This window comes from Entelurus aequoreus, linkage group LG02 (assembly GCF_033978785.1).
Source record: "Entelurus aequoreus isolate RoL-2023_Sb linkage group LG02, RoL_Eaeq_v1.1, whole genome shotgun sequence".
Lineage (NCBI taxonomy): Eukaryota > Metazoa > Chordata > Actinopteri > Syngnathiformes > Syngnathidae > Entelurus > Entelurus aequoreus.
The window spans coordinates 46,276,194-46,281,744 of record NC_084732.1 but is presented as its reverse complement, the minus strand read 5'-3'; the positions used below and the strand labels follow the sequence as shown (position 1 = coordinate 46,281,744).

Genomic DNA, 5,551 nt, shown 5'->3' with positions numbered 1-5,551 from the left:
TCCAGTGAGGGCGGCATCGTCACACCCGTCTAGCGACGGGGCTCCGGCTTGGGCGAAAGGAATTACCGAACTGCTGAGGTCTGTGACTCTGCAAAGTCAACGTGGCCCTCGCCCCATGCAGGTCTGCTGGGGATGTGGCCAACCTGGACACTTTCGCAGGGAGTGCCCTGCCACTCGTCGTGAGCCGGGAAACGGCGCCGGGCCCGCATAGTCAGGGGTATGCGGGCCCCTACGTCCACCGCGGACCCTGACTCGCCAGCCCAGGCTCGTCAAGCAGGGGAAGGAGCACATCAGCACAGCCAGGGGGAGGGGCTCCTTCCCCCCAGAAGCAGACGACGACTCGCCTTCTACTCCTTCTCGCTTTCGGGCTCCCGGAGGTGCCCAGCGGCACAGCCAGGGGGGAGGGACTCCATCCCCCCAGAAGTAGATGACAGCAGTGTGCCACCTATGGCGGTGGGCTGGACATGGGGGGGCCCAAAAGTGGGGGCTCCTGCCATGTTGCTGTCTCTGTCCAGGGGGTGCCTACCGTGGGTCTGGTGGACACAGGGTCATCGGTAACGCTGGTAAGACCGGACGTTCTTCCCAGCAGTACACCACTTGAGCCCACAGCAGTACAGCTACGCACAGTCACGGGCCAGCTAGCTCCTATGGTGGGGAAGGGGTTCCTGTGGTTGTGCGTGGGGGGAAAGCGAGTTTGCCACCTAGTTTGGGTGGCAGACGTGCAAGACTGCTGCATCTTAGGGCTGGACTTCCTCCAAGTCACTGGGTGCCTGCTAGACATGGGGAGGGGTACACTTAACTTCCCGGGGGACCCTACAGTTGCCATGGGTACCCTAGTTCCCGGGCCCCTGCCCGTTTCACCGCAACGCTCTACATTCTTGTTGCCTCACACCTCACCTCGTTACTACCCCTGCCCTCGCCCTGTCTCCCTTCAGCCAATGAGGGGGAGACAGAGCTGTGTAGTACCCGGGGATGCCAGCCCTGGGCATCACTACCCACGGGCCCCCACCCGCAGCCAGCACCCCCGGTCATAGGGGGAGGGGTGTGGAGAGAGGAGTACAGGGACTTGGAGAAACAGCAACAGGAGCAGCTGAAACAGCTGCTGGTGGAATTCCAGGGCAGCTTTGCAATGAACGAGAGTGAAGTGGGAAGAACCCACTTGGCAGAGCATGTCATAGACACTGGCTTGGGGCGGCCCATCAAGTGCCACGCACGCCGCATCCCCCTCGCTCGACAGCCGGTATGCGACAAGGCCGTAGATGACCTGCTGCGGGCCGACTTTATTGAGCCGTCCGAGAGCCCCTGGGCGGCACCTGTGGTCATGGTCGCCAAGAAGAAGGCTGGAGATTGGCGATTCTGTGTGGATTACAGACGGCTGAATGAAGTGACCACAAAAGACTCTTACCCCCTCCCCCGTATTGATGAGTCCCTGGACCTAGTTTCCGGCTCCTCGTGGTTCACCACTCTGGACCTTAAAAGCGGGTATTATCAGGTACCCCTTTCTCCTGAATCTCGCCCTAAATCCGCCTTCTGTACTGGCCGGGGCTTGTGGCAATTCAAAGTCCTCAGTTTTGGGCTCTGTAATGCCCCCGCCACTTTTGCCCGGCTTATGGACAAAGTGCTGGCTGGTATTTCCCGTCAAGAGTGCCTGGTGTACCTGGACGACATCTTGGTACATGGGCGTTCTTTCGAAGCAGCCCTGGGGTCCCTGAGGAGAGTCCTGGAGAGGATTCGAGCAGCGGGCCTTAAACTGCACCCCGAGAAATGCAGTTTCATGCGGCGGGAAGTAACTTTCTTGGGACATGAGCTGGGGGCAGATGGCATTGGCGCCATGGGGGAGAAGGTGCGGGCTGTGAGAGATTGGCCCGCCCCTCGGGACCAAGGACAGCTGAAGAGCTTCATTGGGCTTGCCTCGTACTATCGGAGGCACATGCGGGGTTTTGCTACAATCGCCGCGCCCCTATATCGATTGCTGGAAAAAGGCAAAGACTTTGTGTGGTCCGAAGGGTGCCAGGAGGCATTCTGGGGGCTGAAACGGGCCTTGTGTGAGGCCCCGGTACTCGCCCCACCTGACCTCGCCCTGCCCTTCTTACTGGACACTGATGCCAGCGGAGTGGGGGTGGGGGGTGTACTTGCACAGCCGTGGCAGGAAGGATACTGGCATACTTCATCCAGAAACTCCAACAAGTCGGAACGGAACTATTGTGTCACCCGCCGAGAACTCCTGGCAGTGGTGCTCTCTATCAGACACTTTAAATATTACTTGTGTGGCCTCCCCTTTGTGATCAGAACTGCCCTCCAGTGGCTAATGACTTTCTGGGAGCCGGAGGGGCAGGTTGCCAGGTGGGTGGAAGAGCTGCAAGGATACAACTTTAAAATAGAACATCGGCCAGGTGCTCGCCACTCCAACGCGGACGCGCTCTCGCGCCGGCCGTGTGCAGCAGACGGATGTCGGTACTGCGAGCGCAGGGAAGCCCGGGAACAAGAGCGGCGGGCAGAGGGCGCTGAGTGTGCGGCCGTCAGTCAGGCTGATAACGTTGTCTGCGGAGAACTACAGACTGTGACGAATGCTGGCTGGAGGCGCACGCAGGTGGAGGACACAGACCTTCATCCTGTTTTGCAGTGGGTAGAGTGCCAAAGGGACTGCAAGGGGCAGTGCTTAAGGCAGTGCATGGGGGAGGTGGGTCTGGACATTTCGGGGTCGCCAAAACACTCAAGCGGCTGCGACAGGGGTTCTATTGGGGTCGGCAGAAGAGAGATGTGGAGGACTTCTGCCGCCGCTGTGACCCTTGCGTTGCCCGCAAAGGCTCCACTGGGCGCTCACAGGCACCGCTCCAACAGTTCCCAGTGGGGTGCCCCATGGACAGGGTGGGGATTGACATTACAGGGCCGTACCCACTGTCTGACAAGGGGAACCGCTATGTCCTTTCCGCCATAGACTATTTCACCAAGTGGCCAGAGGCATACGCCATTCCCAACCAGGAGGCAGAGACCATTGCTGATGCCCTGGTGGAGGGCATGATAGGTCGGTTTGGCGTCATGGCGTCTCTGCACAGTGACCGAGGCACAAACTTTGAGTCCCGGGTGTTCGCGGCCTTGTGCGAGCGCCTGGGCATTAACGAGACCCACACTACCCCATTGCACCCTCAGAGTGATGGGTTAGTGGAGCGGTTCCATCGCAACCTGGGAGACCAGCTCGCCATTGTCACCTCCCGCCACCAGCGTGACTGGGACCAACACCTACCACTGGTGCTGATGGCGTGTCGCTCTGCTGTCCAAGAATCCACGGGGTGCACACCGGCGCTTCTCATGCTAGGGAGAGAGATGCGCACACCAGCAGAGCTGGCCTTTGGCCGCCCACCGGATGCCCCGGCCTTCGCTGCAGGGCCAGAGTACGCCAGGAAATTACAGGACCGGCTGGCCTCAGCCCACAGTTTCGCTCGGGAGCAGCTGCAGGAAGCTGGCATCAAACAAAAGCGCTACTATGATGTGACGACCCGAGGAAGGGACTTCGCGCCAGGCGAGTTGGTCTGGGTCTACAACCCGATTCGGAAGAAGGGCCGCAGTCCCAAGCTGGACAGCAAATGGACAGGACCCTGTAAGATACTCCAGAAGCTGGGAGAGGTTGTGTATCGTGTCCAGCTGCCCCCCCCCCGGGGAAGGAAGGTGGCCCTCCAGAGACAGACTCGCCCCCTACCGGGGGGTCCCCCTTCCCCTGCCTCGGATACACAGGTGACCTCTCCCTTGCCCGCCCAGCCCTTTACCAATACCCCGCTTACGCCCCAGGGGGAACCAATTTCCCCACTCCCCTCCTCCCCCGGCCCCTCCAGCTCCCTCCCGAGGACTGGCACACCCGACCCAGCTGTCCCACTGCTGGGAAATGGAAGAAAGCGGCCGAGGCGGATGAAGAGGCCTCCGGACCGCTTGCAAGACTTTGTGGTGTCCTTAGACTGAAGGGAAGGGGGGTGGGGGGGTTTGTGAACCCGCTTTTGTGTGATGTGAGGGTTATGTTGTTTACACTGTTTTGTTTGCACTAATGGGTTGCTCTGTTTTACATGCTGCTATGGTGTTGCCAAATGTTGCCTTACGGGTCAGTCCTCGAGGGCGAGGACTTTTTGTAAGGGGGGGTGATGTAGCGGCTGGCTACGGGGTGTTAGCCAATGGCTTTGGCTGGGGGGCGGGACTTCCGGGGATGTTAGGGAAGTGACGTTGTTGACAGGAAGTGTTGGTTCGAGTTTTGCTGGTAAAGGAGATAGACGCATGTTGGAGCTGTTGTGTGCCTTAAATGCATCTTGTACAATAAATGCAAGATAACTGAAGAAGTCTCTGAGCCTACATTCCTGATATTATTACAATATATATATATATGTATATATATATATATATATATACACATATATGAAATATATATGGAATACTCGAGTTGGTAAATTCTAGCGGTAAATGACCACGCCCCCAACCACGCCCCCCGCCCCCAATACCCACCCCACCCCCCACCTCCCGATATTGGAGGTCTCAAGGTTGGCAAGTATGTGATACGCTATGATGATGATTTATTTTTTCGGTCTAACAATTCTGTGCCAGCATGTCTCAAGCATTGACACTCTCTGAGGATGCATATTTGTTATGTGGATGGCGTACATTTTAGATGCATATCAGAAAGCACAGGACAAAAATGTCTTAGGCGTTTGGACTAAGAATAAATATTTTGCTCAAGTGAGATCAAATGGCAATATTTTCGGGGCCAACATGGCTCGTGATGCTGAAGGAAATATGGTGTAATAGCTTTTACAGTAAGTCAAGATGCTAACTTGGCCTGTTAAAATCGGAATGTGTTCTTTTGGGTGAATTTAACATAAAATAGACTATATGTGAGGCACCGTTTCTTCGACTGTCTGTCTGGGCAGCTCCCCACAAACCCAGAAAATATGAGTACCGACCCCTTGCGATAATACTACGTCGATCATGAATGAAGCGAAATATAGTATATTTTGAGTTAGTCTGACACATACGCCACACAATCAAGACTACAAATATCTGCTATTGACTGTTTTTTTGCCAAATGTGTTAACATCCTTTCGGTTAAATCCGGTAGGAAATAATGAGACAACAATTAAAGACAGCTACATCAAAAAGCACCCTCGCCGTAGCTGGTCGGGCCTACATAGAAATTGTTAGTTAGAGGCTGGGATTGTGAAAGTGACAACACAAGCGGATGAGAGCTACATTGAAAGCCATGGGCCCTGAAGGGCTACGCGCTAAGCTAACGTGAAAGCGAGCTCAGCGACACTTAGCCAAAAGACGGCTTTGCACACACACTTTAGCTTCGCGGTCCTTTCGTTCCGATTGTAGAATGACGGCAGAACGTAGCTAATGTGTGTCTGTTTGATAAGATAAACGTGTCTCACCGTTTGTCCTCGACGAAGTTCCCATTCCTGCTTCTCCAATCGTTCACTGTTGTTTACCCAGCAGCTCGTCTGTTCGTTGCCTACAACCCAGTGCTGGCTCTCATTGCCGCATGGGGGCGCCAAATGGCAGCCTGGCCTCATTT

General features: G+C 56.0%; 1 protein-coding gene across 6 annotated transcripts in view; it reads right to left on the bottom strand.

The window, feature by feature from the left end:
• rnf111 (ring finger protein 111) overlaps window positions 1–5,551 on the bottom strand; it is a 97,949-nt gene extending 92,398 nt beyond the window's left edge. For all 6 annotated transcript variants that reach the window (XM_062027777.1, XM_062027794.1, XM_062027784.1 and 3 more), the window contains exon 1: window positions 5,409–5,551. The gene's annotated coding sequence lies outside the window, so the exon portion shown is untranslated. The remainder of the gene's footprint in view (window positions 1–5,408) is intronic.